Here is a 15,800-nt window from a genome sequence, read left to right on the forward strand (position 1 = left end):
GGGGAGAGAGTGATGGTAGTAAAAGGGAGGGGGCGGCATATTTCAATTCTCGCCTAGGGTGTAAAAACACCTAGAAACTGCCCTGGTTACCCTTTAATAAAGATGCGAGTCGGCTGATTTCGCATCCTAGCACCTTCCAAGTGTCTCAGCCTTCAGTGTACAGTTTACGGTTTTCGTAGCTTGCTACCGCTATATTAAAGTTGCATTAATATAGCGCTTACACCCTCTGGACGCCGAAGCGCTTTCTTCAGCGAGTAGTACGTTACTCCAGGAAACCAGGCTGTGTATATCGTTCCATCTATGGGAGGCTTTTTATAGCTCGCCGTCTGGCGCTCTATGTATAGGTTGGCATCCATCTCAAGGTTTTTTAAATCACTATATATAGCGCTCCCAGTCTGCCTATAGCGTCCCGCTGGGCTGAGAATAAACCTCTTCTGTAATTGATCCAATTGCCGCCGCCGGTGTGTAATCTCCTCTCCCCACGCTCCGAGAGGTGGCAGATGCTTTACAAATCGGCATCCTTCACAGCCCTCACGTGCGCGGCCCGCGCGCCGGCTGGATTGCAAATGGAAAACGGGCCCAGAACTGGGTGTTCCCGCAGAGATGAAGAAGGGGGACTGATTGATGGATGAAGATAGTGCTTCTGCACTTGGAGTTTGAATTAGAAGCGGCAGGAGATGCAGCGGAGGCGAAGAGGGCGGGTGGGTGTTTGTGGGCCTTTGGTTTGATGGTGAGAGGAGTCGAGAACTAACAAGGCGCTAGAAGAATGCGAGGCCGTGCCTGGAGGTCCTGTGGCAGTCAGTCCAGCGCCTACAATACTACTGGACTCCACTACGATGGAGAAGTCACTTGCCTTGCTCATACGAGTGACGTAATAAAACCGTAAGGCCCCCTTCAAGGTGCTATAAGGACCGCCTCTTTCCCCTTCACATCTCCACACCCGTCATGCCTCTTCAAGCGCCCGGCTCGCGCACTCTGCAATTTTGTCTCGAGTTATGTTTTTGTATTTATTTTATTTAGTGCATTTTTATAAAGCGCGGACATTACCCAAAGGTGTCAGAGCGCTGTACAATAGAGTTAGTTACGTTACAAGAGAAAAGTGGTACAGAATATAACATTACACAGACTAAAAATGAAGGGTACACAAACACAAAATCTAAGCCAGCACACAGGGGAGAGGAATGTACAAGAAAAAATAAAAATTTACAATGAAGAGCGGATTTCCAAGAAGGGGCCTGAGAATAAAGGGTACACAAACACAAGATCCAACACAGCACGCAGCTGTGAGGGATGCACAGGAAAAAATACAAATTTACAATGAAGAGCGAATTTCCAAGAGGGGCCAGAGTATGAAAGTATTAGTTCTGAAAGTGTCTTTGGAAGAGAAGAGTTTTGAGTTCAGCTTTGAAGATCCGGGTAGAGGAGGTGGCAGGGAGCAATGGGGGAAGTGAGTTCCATATTCTCACCGCATTGCCTGAGAAGGATTGCGCGCGCAGTCTGCAGTCTCTGCTCACCCAGCATTCTACAGTACGACCACCATGCAGGCGGACACAGCACGTCACTATATTATCCCCTGTCCTTACACACAGGACAAACCAGACATTCCACGTCACTACATCCCCCCCTCCCAACCAGGTTTTTAATTGGGTCACAGACATTGACGAGGTGTGACGGGTCCCTACCAGATCTTATATTCAAGTCCTTAACTCTACAGGCAAAAACACTGATCGATTTCTAAACAACGAAGGTAAATAACGTGATGGGAATCCATGTCTGCGATTTAATCCCTGTTCATGTTTCACTTTATCTTCCACCCCCTGCGAGTGTTCGCAATTTGCAGGATGCCGTGTTTCTGCATTTCTTTTAGTTCGGTATATTGCTCGGAGTCTCTGGCTAGGGTACACTTTGAACAGAGTCGCCTCCAGGTGATTATAACAGGCCACCATTGAAAGCTCTAAAGTGAGACCGAAGGCAGTGCGAGTTTCTAAGTGTCTGTCAGTGGGTCAGGAGGTTCAGAACACATGGCCATTCAATCCCTGGCCTCTTCTCTGAGCGCGCAGAACAATGGTCACATATTCCAGTTGTGAATCAGTACAAATGAGCGTGAAGTGCACAGTTGTCAAAATACGGACAAATGTGAAAGTAAAACAAAATGCAGCGCTTGCATATGAACGGGTTCATTGTGCATTTGGTGGTGAAGGGGATGCTAGGAAGTGCATTGAGTAGAAAGTGAAAAGAGGGTGCTGAAGAGGAAAGAAATGAGTCTTAATATGTGTAGATGGAGGCGACGTGGAGAGTAAAAAGGGCACGCGTCTAACAAAGTGAGCATCACAGGAGTGATTGCGACACCCCGACGACCACTACACCTGCCACAAGCCTCAGCAAGGTTCAACCCAGCCTCCTATTTTCAGAATTCAAAATGTTTTCGATATTATTTACACCAGAAGTATTGTTGTTACTCATTTATCTTAAACAGCAAACAAGCATTACCAAAGCCGATAGTCCTGGCAGATTTTAGGTGTATTTTTGGAGAGAGGATGTGGCCCAACTGCTAGGGCGGTCAACCTGTATGCTGGTGACCGCCTCCCCGTTCGAGTCTCGGCAGGGACGTTCAACATCTGTGATTCTTGGCAAATCACTTAATCGCCCTGTGCCAAACAAAAATTGATTGTGTCCGTCTGTAACGCAACTGGTGCTCATGTAAAGCGCCCGGGTACCTTCGCACTATAGAAAAAAGAAGAAAAAAAAATAGCACAGATGAACAAGTTACTTACATCAGGCAGCACTCTTTATGATAGAGCCTCTCTCTAACTGTAGATTCCTAACCTTTTTAATATTCTCCAGATGCCAGAATCTGGAAACTTTTCAACGGTGCCTCTGTGTTCTGCTCTGGAGGCGACGTGCAGAGCCTTTACAAGCGCCACTCCTGCATGCTGATTTCAGCGGCTCTTGAGGTTGTTCATGACTCGGACGCAGTGCCCCAACAGCAAATTGGCTTTGGAAGGTAAGTTAACTGTAAAAAAATATATATTTTGATTTTAAATTAAAGCCCCCTCTGACCCCCACCTCCAGCCTGACCCCGCGCTGCCCCCCCCCCCCCCCCACCCGCGAGTCATGCCGACCGCAACTGGTATCTAGAAGTATTGTGTGTGTGCAAGTTCTCTCATAGTCTGTCAACAATCTCGGCACATCCCTACATGAGCTACCCAGCCTGAGAATTTCACTTGTACTACCTTCCATCCGAACAGAACCGTAGCTCTTGCCACTGGCGGCCCTTCCAGGTACTGCATCTAATTCACACCAACCTCTAAGCCAAGGATGGGCTCGGGATGAGTGGAGGGCAGCAAACTGTTTTTCCTTTCTCAGTGTCTCTCCAAACTCTTTAGCTGCTCACATCACTCTGATAAATATCATTCTAGCATGTCCCTTTGTTTATCCAAGGACTGTAATTTTAGACCATTAACAGAGAGATGCTTACATCAGCATTCGAAAGGATACCTCTCTCCTCTCACCTGCTGAGTTGTTTAAAACCGGATTGGCTAAAGTCAGGAACAAAGTATTATCTTGCATTTGATAAGCCTGCAAATTAGCACCGTGACATATTCAGGGCCACTGGAATTACGTGTTTCTTCAGCCACAGCTTTCTTCCACATAATCATGGATTTTCATTATTTGCCACATAATGCACCATCTGCTGAATAATTTTAATATTTCACCAAAAAAGAAATTTGTTTCTAGCTCAAACTGTTACTAAACAAAAAGGGCAATTCGTAATTCTTAGCATTTGCAGATCCTCTGCAAAGTTTAACAGGTTACTTTTCAGTTGCTGATCGCTGTAGTCGGGTGTTAAAGTGGTACTAATAAGGTGCACCTTATAGTTGCTAAAATCTCAAAATAGAGAATACTGCTAAAACTTTGTAGCATAAGCCACATAATTTACTTTCCTGGCTCCATAATTGTCAATTACAACCGCATAACTACAGTGATCCTATGTGTAATATTATCCGCCATGCCTGGCTTTTCAGACGACAGCGTGTTGAACTGAGGATTTGCAGGTTTGCTAGTAACACACTCATCAGGGTTGAATACCAATGGTGTGCTGTTCGCTACAATTCCATCACTGCCTAAGGTGTTATGCACGACATTAACCCACTTATCAGCCATGTTCTACATATTTACAAAGTCATCCAATCCATTTCAGACTGCTTGTTTCACACCTAAAACCAAACGTAAATTCTACTCATTTGTGTTGTGATGGTTCATCCTTTCATTCACATCATGCATTAAAACAAGTATTTACAATGTGAATCGTTGATTTTCCTTTCTCTGTCCAGCCACTACCTCTTTCAATTCTCTTCTTTACTATATTTTCCCTCTTTCTTATTCTCTATCACCCACTCTCTCATGTACACCTTTTTGGCTTATGTGGCTGCCTCCTCTTTTTTTCTTGTTTCAACTTCATTTATGTGTTCTCTTACCATCAAGGCCCTCACACTCTTCATTTACACTTTCCACTCTCACCCCCTCGCTCTTACACACATCCTCTATTTCGTACTTATCGCTACATCTTTGATCCCTGTTTGCACTACCTAGGGCCCGCATAAGGATTTTGCCATCCTAGTTCATGGTACATTTTTCTGTTCCAACTACCATAACCACGGTGCCACATTTGCTGCTTGTACTGTAAATATAACACCCCTGTTGGTGGCAGGCCTGGCATCCACTTAGTATTTTCCTCCCCCGTTTTTTTTATCATTCATCCCACAAGATTCACACTCTCTCTTCTTAACCCTCCATCTCCCTCCACACATACTGTCCTCTCTTACACTTCTGATTCGCACACCCATTTCTGTCCATCCAGATACCCTGCACCCTCTTTCTTACTTCCCTCATACTAGTCTTCCTGACCGTCATCTCACTCTCATTTCATGCTTCACACATCTTCCTTTCTCATATCTTCTAGTCTAACCCGACACCCCTCTCAAGGGCCGTCTTTTCTGTGCCACACACCATCTCATTTTCACTCATACACTCACACTCTCGCCTCCCAATGAAATGCCTTCATAACAACATGCACGCATTCCATTCCCTCTTTCAAATATTCCTTTACATTGCAATCTACTCTTACCTGACCTTCTCACACACTTAACCTCCCTTACACTGCCTTGCTTACATCATTCTCAGATCCCGTTTCTCACAAGCACTTGCATTTTTTCTCTCTGCCTTACACACATGCAGACTCCCAAGGATGGCTGTATTTTTAGGTCTCGCCTGACCAGCGCTTTAGCGCTGGTTCTGGCGAGACTTATAGTAAGCGCGTTTTGGAAGTGCAAACAGTGGCTTTGCAGGCCTCCAACTACAGTGCATGTGACCCGTCCGGGCGCGCGCACCATTTGGAGTCCTGCAACCACTTGTTTGCTTTCACTATTCATCGCACCATTTGGCAGCCTGCGTGCCCGCCCCCACTCCCCCTCCCACTCCGTCAGCTTCGCTTTCACTATTCATCGCACCATTTGGCAGCCTGCGTGCCCGCCCCCACTCCCCCTCCCACTCCTCAGCTTCAGTGCGCGCTTGTTTTTCAAGAAGCGCAGCGTCGTGTGAAGGATGGCAAATTAGGGCCTACGTTTAACAAAAAACTATCACATTTTAGCAGTAAAGTAGCACACGCACAAACTCCGATTTCTCTATTTTTTTCTGTGTAAAATCGTTCTTTTATGATCCATCCAGTCTATCTGACTCATTACTTAGCACATACGCAGCAAAAATGGCGCGTACTAGGTCGCTCCAATGTTTTCCTTATGCAGAGTTTTACCTAGTATGCTAGCACTTTCCCATTTCTGATCACACCGTGACAAGCTCCCCTCCTTCCCTTGCTTCTCTCCACAGACCCGACCTCCATGATGTCGCCAGGCCTTGAGGACGTGAACTTCCAGCTGCAGCACTGCACCGGCCCTGCCTTTGAGCCCAGCTCCCCGAACACGACCCCGGACTCGCTGCTGCACCTGGGGCTGCAGGTACCTTTATAAAAATGTAAAACTGCAAATCTGATCTTGTGTAACGTAACCTGGTGCTTCTGTAAAGCACTCTAATCCATTTCGGTCAAGTTTGCGCTATATAAAACTGGAAAAAACATTCTTCGTGCGTACACATCACTTCATGTAAACAGCGCCTCATCGGGTGAGCTCGAAGTGCTTGCAAGGAGCGCATTGTCACCCTCGTGATTCGGCCCTTTTTTTTAGTACATTCCCTACGTTTAACAAAAAACTATCACATTTTAGCAGTAAAGTAGCACACGCACAAACTCAGATTTCTCTATTTTTTTCTGTGTAAAATCGTTCTTTTATGATCCATCCAGTCTATCTGACTCATTACTTAGCACATACGCAGCAAAAATGGCGCGTACTAGGTCGCTCCAATGTTTTCCTTATGCAGAGTTTTACCTAGTATGATAGCACTTTCCCATTTCTGATCACACCGTGACAAGCTCCCCTCCTTCCCTTGCTTCTCTCCACAGACCCGACCTCCATGATGTCGCCGGGCCTTGAGGACGTGAACTTCCAGCTGCAGCACTGCACCGGCCCTGCCTTTGAGCCCAGCTCCCTGAACACGACCCCGGACTCGCTGCTGCACCTGGGGCTGCAGGTACCTTTATAAAAATGTAAAACTGCAAATCTGATCTTGTGTAACGTAACCTGGTGCTTCTGTAAAGCACTCTATCCATTTCGGTCAAGTTTGCGCTATATAAAACTGGAAAAAACATTCTTCGTGCGTACACATCACTTCATGTAAACAGCGCCTCATCGGGTGAGCTCGAAGTGCTTGCAAGGAGCGCATTGTCACCCTCGTGATTCGGCCCTTTTTTTTAGTACATTCCGAGTTTTACAGCCTCTCTTGTACGTGGAAGTACACAAACCAGCTTAATTTGATCTGTTGGGAGGGGCAGGCTGGAAAGGGCAGTGGGGGTGAAAGACATTTGTCAGAGTTCTAGCCTGGCTTGTAGTCGCTGTCGGAAGTCAAGGATGGACAGGACACGGCCACGCTTTTCCTCCACACCCAGCACGGCATCTGTGCAAACAGCTAATAGACACACAAGAATATACAAACGACATGGTCAAACTCAGGGCTTTAAGTGGGATGAATAAACTGGAGGGTCTCTCAAAGGGGCGTGGCCGATGTAATTAAGGGCGTGAACGCACTCCAATATCTTAGGGTAGAGTTCACGTTATATAAAACTGCAGAAGAAAAGAAAAACTGAGCTTTTAATGGAGTGTTTTCAACTTTGCAGTCAGCCTCGGCATCATACTACTTCAAAGGGTCAGCTTTCTTATCTTTATGGGGCCATGTGTTTCAAACACATGGCCCCATAAAGACAACAAAGCTTTAACAACGGACGAAAGTGAAAGTGGACCGTGGACATTAGATTTAAATGCTAAAAACTCTAACTTTCACAAATGCGAGACTGCTGCACGCCGCACACTGCTGCACGCCACACACTGCTGCACGCCACACTGCTGCACACTGCTGCACGCCGCACACTGCTGCACGCCGCACACTGCTGCACGCCGTACACTGCTGCATGCCGCACACTGCTGCACGCCACACACTGCTGCACGCCACACACTGCTGCATGCCTCACACTGCTACACAAAACACTGCTGCACGCCGCACACTGCTGCACGCCGCACACTGCTGCATGCCGCACACTGCTGCATGCCGCTGCACGCCACACGCTGCTGCACGCCACACACTGCTGCACGCCACACACTGCTGCACGCCGCACACTGCTGCACGCCGCACACTGCTGCACGCCGCACACTGCTGCACGCCACACACTGCTGCACGCCACACACTGCTGCACACTGCTGCATTACTCACTGCTGCATGCTGCACGACACTGCTGCACGCAGCACACTGCTGCACGCCGCACACTGCTGCACGCCACACACTGCTGCACGCCACACACTGCTGCACGCCGCTGCACGCCACACTGCCGCACACTGCTGCATGCCGCACAGCTGCACGCCACACACTGCTACACGAAACACTGCTGCACGCCACACACTGCTGCACGCCACACACTGCTGCACGCCACACACTGCTGCATGCCACACACTGCCGCACGCCGCTGCACGCCACACACTGCTGCATGCCTCACACTGCTACACGAAACACTGCTGCATGCCACACACTGCTGCACGCCGCACACTGCTGCACGCCGCACACTGCTGCATGCCGCTGCACGCCGCACACTGCTGCACGCCACACACTGCTGCACGCCACACACTGCTGCACGCCACACACTGCTGCACGCCGCACAATGCTGCACGCCGCACAATGCTGCACGCCGCACAATGCTGCAAGCCGCACACTGCTGCACGCCGCACACTGCTGCACATTGCTGCATTACTCACTGCTGCATGCTGCACGACACTGCTGCACGCCGCACACTGCTGCATGCCGCACACCGCTGCAAGCCGCTGCACGCCACACACTGCTGCACACCACACGTTACTGCATGCCGCACACTGCTGCACGCCGCACACTGCTGCACTCCACACACTGCATTTATGCGAGTTTATGCTACTGACATTGTAAATGACAATGCCTTTTATTTGTTTTAAAACCAAAACATAAATAAAAGGCATTGTAATTTTACAATGCCAATAGCTCAAAATCTTATAAATACGAGACCTATTGCATTGCAAATGCTTGTTATGTTCCCTATCAGTTCGAATGTTAAATGATATTTATTTTTAATTGTTCTGCTGAAAACAAAGCTACCTGCCATCATTTGGCAACATCGCCTTAAAGGCTCTGCTGATGATGCCTGAAGAGAAAATCTTATGCTGGGTTGTAGACTTAAATCAATGCAGTGAGGATTTCAAGTTGAAACATGTCGATTTAGTTGGGAACAAAATGAAAGTATGGAGCCATTTACAAAATACCAGAGTTTGTGTTGATTATTTTGGTTTTCCATATATTGAGAAGTAGCTGTTTCCTAGTAGGTCATTGTCATTTTCAGCAGCCCAGCCCAGCCCAGCCCAAGCAACTATGGGTCTGATGTACAAACCAGTTTTGCTGTCAGAAGGCCTGTGAGTTGCAAAATCACAGGGTTGGCAACCGAACAATGGCTAAATGTAATGTACTAAGCCTATTTTGCTATTATGTAACAGATTACCCACACCAGCTTAGATATCAATGACAGACCTCTATTTAGAAGGGGCATGTTTAAGAAGTGCTTTCCAAATAGTGATTTGTTAAGAGATGTATCACTGTTCTACAGCCGTAATCCGGTTGCAAAATATTGAAAACTTACTGTCTCCTGAGTTTGGATGATGCCACATTCTCGAAAAGGAAGGGGACCACTGAAACCACTGGACCTCTTTCCCTTTATGAATGTAAAAAACAAACAAAAGTTTGCTGGGGACTAAGCAGTGGTCCAGGGGACAACTGGCAACTCTCAACAAACATCATTTTTTTTCTCCTTTTAATGAAAACGGTCTGCCTTAAGAAAGAAAAAAAAAACGACTTTCTTTATTAAAATGACCATAGCTGGCCATCATCCCTGTGAAGGGATCCAATCACAGTGAGTCACATTTCACAACCTTTCAGTCAGAAGAACTGTGATGAATTAGGTTGGATTGCGACCCACTAAAATTCAGAATTTTGTGAACCAATTTATTAGCAAATAGGCAAGTTCACAAAAATCCTTTCATTTCCCAAAAATCGGCACACAATTTGTGACCACTTTTTGCAAATGGAAATTCCGTACAACAATCCCCATGTTCTAGGCAGACACATAGGTATCAATCTCTTCAAAAATTATATGCGTGTGCAGAAAAGCACTGTGGAAACCAGCTTTGGTGCTGCACCTGTTCAAAATGCTGTCACTCCCCATTAGTTGACACCTGATCATGGCACCCACCACCCACTACAAAATCACCCAACCTGCCAGTTCTCCAAACCTTCGCCAACAAGTCACTTAATCGGCCATTCATTTCTTCCCCAAAAGATCACCTGTTATTGTGATTTCCAGGGATATCTCTGCTCCTTTTGATCTGTGTGCCTTAGACAAAGGGGGTTAGTTGTATACTACACCAGTACCCTTTATTCCCCATACATGCTCCTCTTCGCGTGCAGCACTGTCATGTAAACGATGTCTCCGGTTAGGCTGAACATTATTTAACAATCTTCCAAATAACACATAGGTCTTGATGTCATCAGGGGCATGTTAAGAAATGTCCCTGAACGGGGTACAATATTTTTAAAGCAACCCAAACCTGGTAGGGATGTGGCCTAATGGCTAGGGCGGTCAACCTCAAATCTGGGGAACTGGGTTCGAGTCTCGGCAACGATGCTTAACATCCTGTGATTCTAGGCAAACCAATTAATCTCCCTGTGCCTAACAAAAAAAAATAATAATGTGTCTTTGTGTAATGCAGCTGGTGCTCATGTAAAGCGCTCTGATACCCAATACCTTCGGGTCAAGTTTGCGCTATATAAAACTTAAAAAAAAATACAAAAAAGCTTAATACTTAAACAAGTGGAACTTTCTGCTACCATATTTAATGATCTGTTTCCTTTTTAATCTGTAGAATTGAAATGTGTTCTCCATTACATTTCAATAAAATGCGCAAGTCTTGAATTTTGCACACACACATAATAAAACTTTTTATCTGAAAAGCTTTTCATATAAAAGTCTGGTTTCATAAAAGATGAGCATGTTAAATTTTGTGCGGTGTATAATCTAACTTGAACAAAAAGAAAAGCTTGCTTCGTACAACCCTATGTATAAAACCTGTGTTTCACAAAAGATCATTACCTGTTATTCTCCACACTTACTGAACACATTTCTTTTAAATGGCATGGTGAGTGAAAAACAATGGATTGGGGTGCAGTCCGCCAATTACCAGTGGCTGAGATTAATTTAAGCATTCCATCCATCACCTTGTTTTTTGATGTCCTAAGTGTCATCAAGTATGCCTAGACGTGGGTCACGTTCTCACTGAGCCACTGGAACTGAACTGTACCCGATTGATGAGCCCTTATCTGGGCAAAACTGGTCTTGAGTTGCTGGACTCTTCCTACTGGAGCAGGGAGAAGACTGATTTGCATATGACTGGGTCCAAAATGGGGTGACTTGGTGTGTAAAATAATGATGGACTGGGATGTTGCCCGAGTAATTACTAGAGGGTGAGAATAATTCAAGCATTCCATGCATCACTTTTTGTATACTTCAGTGGTGTAAGGTGCATTGGGGTGCAAATAAATGGGAAGGTATAGCCCCAATGTACAACTGGAGAAAATATTGGATCCTGGTTCAGAACAGTGTGTCTGTGTGCTGGCAAGGGCACACCAACGAGGTTTTGCGGCTGCAGATGTTGGAGGGGCAGAGGAGTTAGCAGCATGATGTCCAGGATGCCCTGGGCACGGTCTTTGTGAGGCAAAACCTCAGCCACGAACAGGCTGGAAGTCCTGTTGGGTTGACGGTAGGATCTGGTGTTGGCAAAACAAACACCTCAATGTCACAAAAATCGGCGCCTCAGTGGGGCCTCGAGAGGGGTAGACAGGGCCTCCCTAAGGAGGTGGGAAGGGATATATCCTCCCTATAGATCACTTATTTGCCGTAAAATATATCCCTACTGGAACCTGGCAAGATCCCTATGTGGCGAAAAAGGAGTGGCGAAGGTAGGACACAAACAACGACCAATGATAAGGAGGGGGGTTCTGAAGAGGGACAGAACAACCAAAAGAGTCTACACCTGGCTGGCTTAGTGGTGTCCCTTGGTTGAAAGATGAGAAGGGAGGGATACCCTTTTGTTATTATAGCCCTCACCCTGGCTCTTAAAGGTCAGGGTGGGCTTGACCGTATTTCAACGGAAACTCCTACCATAGCCACGGATGGGGAGAAACTCTAGGGGAATTGTCTAACAAGGGGAAACAGATTCACAGAAAATGCAGTGGCTCTGCTCTCTTTGAAACATTCGAGGGCCGAATTCACCTTATTGTCAGTAAGGTGAGAGCAATCGTATGGCATGTCCATGAGGGCTGCTTGGACATCAATGGTACCCATTGCACGACCTAAGCAGTCGGTTGTGTCAAGGCCAGAATGGAAAACAATTTTCACTGCATTGTGGCCATCTTGGATATCTGCATAGTCAGTCGTGTAAAGGCCAGAATGGATAACAATTTTCACTGCATGGTGGCCATCTTGGATATCTTGAGTAAGTGATGTCCAAAGGTCGTCTGGACCTGCTAGTAAAATTTGTGCCAGTGTGCCAAAGGGCATGGAGTAGTAGCCTAGTTGAAGGGTGGCGTTCACTGACCTTAGAGCAAGGATCATAGAGGAGAAAATCTGCCTGCCAAATGTCTCTATTCGTTTTTCACTCCTGATCAGGTGGGGTGGCAGGGAAGAAGTTGGGATTTACCCTTCTGGTAGACGCCTGCACAACCAAGATCTTTGGCACAGTGTTGTGTTAGAAAGGCTGGGTCTCCTGAAGCTGACTGATGGCATAAAGCAACCTGCTTGTTAACAGGATATCTTGAACATTGTTTTGCCCAAGTGTCCAAAAGGGTCTCATTAAATAGTAATACAAGTTCTGTAGAAGCCTGGCACATCTTTCAGAACATTAGTCCCACTTCCATAGTAGGGAGTTATAAATCTATCCTTCTGCCGTCCTACACAATCACAGCAAAGAAGGCGCCTTTCTCAGTGGCAGAGCCAGGAGTAGAAATAAGACCAGTTTTTGGAGAAGTATCCAAGCCACTGGTAGCTGGCAGTTCTTCATGCCAGTTGTCCTCATCATATCGGGGAATAAAATAATTCCCTTCATCAGTGTCTTTATCTGAGTTAGGGTTGAAAAGACTGAGCAAATATCGAGTCCTATCTTGTTGCAAAAGCAAGGTATCGGAAACAGAAGGTTGGCTGCACCCCTGTGGAAGTAAGGCGTGGCCTATCTGCACAGAGCTGGACAGCACAATAGGATGCAAGTCCTCCACTGGCATAAAGTGTTGACATCCATGCCAAAACCAGTGCAGAGGACTGAGCTAGGGCTGAACCTGATGCGGGTTTGAGGGGCACAGATGTTGCAGAGGGAAAACTCGCAAGCAAAAGCATGACTAGAGACCCTAGTAATCTTTGGGGACCGAAGGTGCACCAGAAGGAACCACTAAAGTGCCAAGAATGCACAGCATGGCTTCTCAGAAGGCCTCTACATACTGCAAAGTCACAGATGGACCTAAGAACTCAGGATGAAGTGGGACTAAACTCTGATGAAGATCAGGAGTGAGACCAAGAGGCATGCTGACACTCTCATACCCTTTTTGGAGTCCAAGAGTGGCGCCAAGGGAAACTTCTAAAGGTGAGGAATCTGCAGTTAAAAGTATCCATCAGAAATATACCAGGCTCCCTTGAAATGTTTAGCTTCTTTTCATTTTGACCTTGCCCAACACGTTTACCATTTCTGACTGAGATCTCGTTCTGGGGGAATATAAACATCTGGCCTGGACACCCATGTGATATTTGCAGTTAAAACACCATTGAAGATCTGAAATTTCCTTGACATTACACAGTTGGTTAACCTGGAACTATTGGTTATCCCTGGTACCCAACTATAATTTTGAAAAAGAAATATTGTGGAGGACAGATTTTTTGTTAGGATCCCACAGTTGTCAAGTGATGGGGCTGCCTAGTCTTGATTCCACTGCATGCCTCTTTATCCCACTACTGTAAACTTCCTGTCTATTTATCGGACTCCTTTAAGTTTTTTTAAAATCTCATTTAGTCACTGTTTTTCTTGCTCTTTCATTCTCCCTTTTCTGAGTTTCTCTACTTTGCTCTGGGTTAAAATCTAACGTTCTCCGATATTTCCAGCAGTCTGGATGCATCGAGATATGGAAGGTCACTACTGGAGGTCCTGAGAACCCATAGCAACAAAAAGTTCTGTTTTTCAGCGGACCTCACCGGCAAGTCAAATCATTTGGTAGCCTTTCCAGGAGTGAGTGGAAACGAGCAAGGTCACTGTAAGGGAATGAGCATCTGTAGACCTCCTTAGGAGATCCACAAAGTTTTGCCAAATCCGCGCTGGCCTGATCATTCCTTTCCTTTCACCACCTTGGACCTCATTGTTCTTCCTTTTACTTGTTGTCCTCCTCCTCACTCTCTCCTCCTGCTTCGCCCATGTCCTGATATGGTGTAGTAGCGTAGTCTCTGCTGCAGTGGGGGTGGTATAAAATGTCGGAATGGAACTGGTATCTACGCGTGCATTGGTTCTGGTACTAATAGCATTGGCTGAGATGGGCCGGGTGCATTAGTATGTGGAAATAGGCATCCTGCAGGTCGAGTGCAGCCATGAAGTTGCCTTGCTCCAGAAGCGGGATGACATCCTGAAGAGTGACCATGTGAAAGTGTTCTTAGAGGATGTATTCGTTTAGGGGTCCAAGGTCCAGAATGAGTCTGAGGGAACGGTTCATTTTAGGAATCAAGAAGTACATAGAGTATACTCCTGTGCCCTTTCAATGACAAGGGATGGGTTCTATGGCTGCTTTGAGGAACAGATCCTGAATCTCTTCCCTGAGACGTCTTTGATGTTCCGGGGAGAGTCTGTGTGTGGTAGCATTTTTGGTGGCATGGAAGACAATAGTCATGTTGGATAATATCTAACACCCACTGGTCAGAGGTGACATTCCGCCAAGTGGGGAAGAACCCTTGTAGACCATCCCGACAGGTGTTGTGTGACAAGAGAAAGAAGAGGGAAGACAGGGTGGAGGCGTCAGCTCTTCTGGGTGAGCCACCTTTGCCTTTACCTCTGTTACTGGTACCTCTAAATGAGCCTCTGAAGTAATCGCCGTCAGAGGGCTGCTGGGCCTGGTGACGTTGCCCTGTTATGGAGGCGTTGGGAGAAGGTGGCCTTCGAACCTTCACAGTATGATATGCAGTGAAAAGGACCCACGAGGACTGGGCATTTGGAATACACCCATAACTTTTGCAGTATATTTTGTAATCTTTTCCAACATCTGGTCAACCTGTGGACCGAACAGATGCTGGCCGTTGAACGGATGGCACAGATGTTTTGGGACTTCAGGCTTGAAGTTGGAAATGCACAGCCACGCATATCTGTGCACCAGGACGTTAAGAGTTGATGCCCCCAGCAGCAGTATCAGCAGCATCTAGGGCACAACAGGTGGTGGTAGTAGAGATTTGCTTGCCCTCTGAAACTATCTCATACCCCCTCTTCCTGTGCTCCTCTGGGAGATGTTGGAGGAGCTCTTCCATTTTGTCCCAGTGGATGCGTTGTAGTGCGAAAGCAGCCCAATAGATTTGGCGATATGCCAATGGTTGCCCGACGACCCTTTTCTTTGCAGTGTCGATGGGCTTGCTTTCCTTTTTTTGTGAAGGAGCATCATCAGTAGCCTGAGAGGTAGCTCTCTTGCGGGCTGTATGAATCACCAGGGAGTCAGGTGGGAGCTGTCCACAAATGGAAATAGGGTCAGTAGGGGAGGCCTTGTATTTTTTTTGTCTACCCTGGGTGTGATGACCCTGGCGCCAGACGGGGTTCTGGGAGATGTCTGGGGCATGTCGAAGCATGTCTTTGGGCGGAGGAGAGCGTTTTGAAGAGAAAGTCTTCCTCAAGAGGTTCAGAGTGGAGATCTACATTGTAGTAGGAGGCAGCCCTGCCAGTTAGCTCCTGGGAGGAGGTGGAGTCGTCTGGAGAGAGGAGGGGCAGGCAGGGTACAGGTGAGGGTTAGTGTCCCCAGTGGATCAGCATTGTTGATCTCCTTACTTTTAATTTACTATAACC

This window comes from Triturus cristatus, chromosome 3_2, assembly GCF_964204655.1.
Source record: "Triturus cristatus chromosome 3_2, aTriCri1.1, whole genome shotgun sequence".
NCBI classification, from domain to species: Eukaryota; Metazoa; Chordata; class Amphibia; order Caudata; family Salamandridae; genus Triturus; species Triturus cristatus.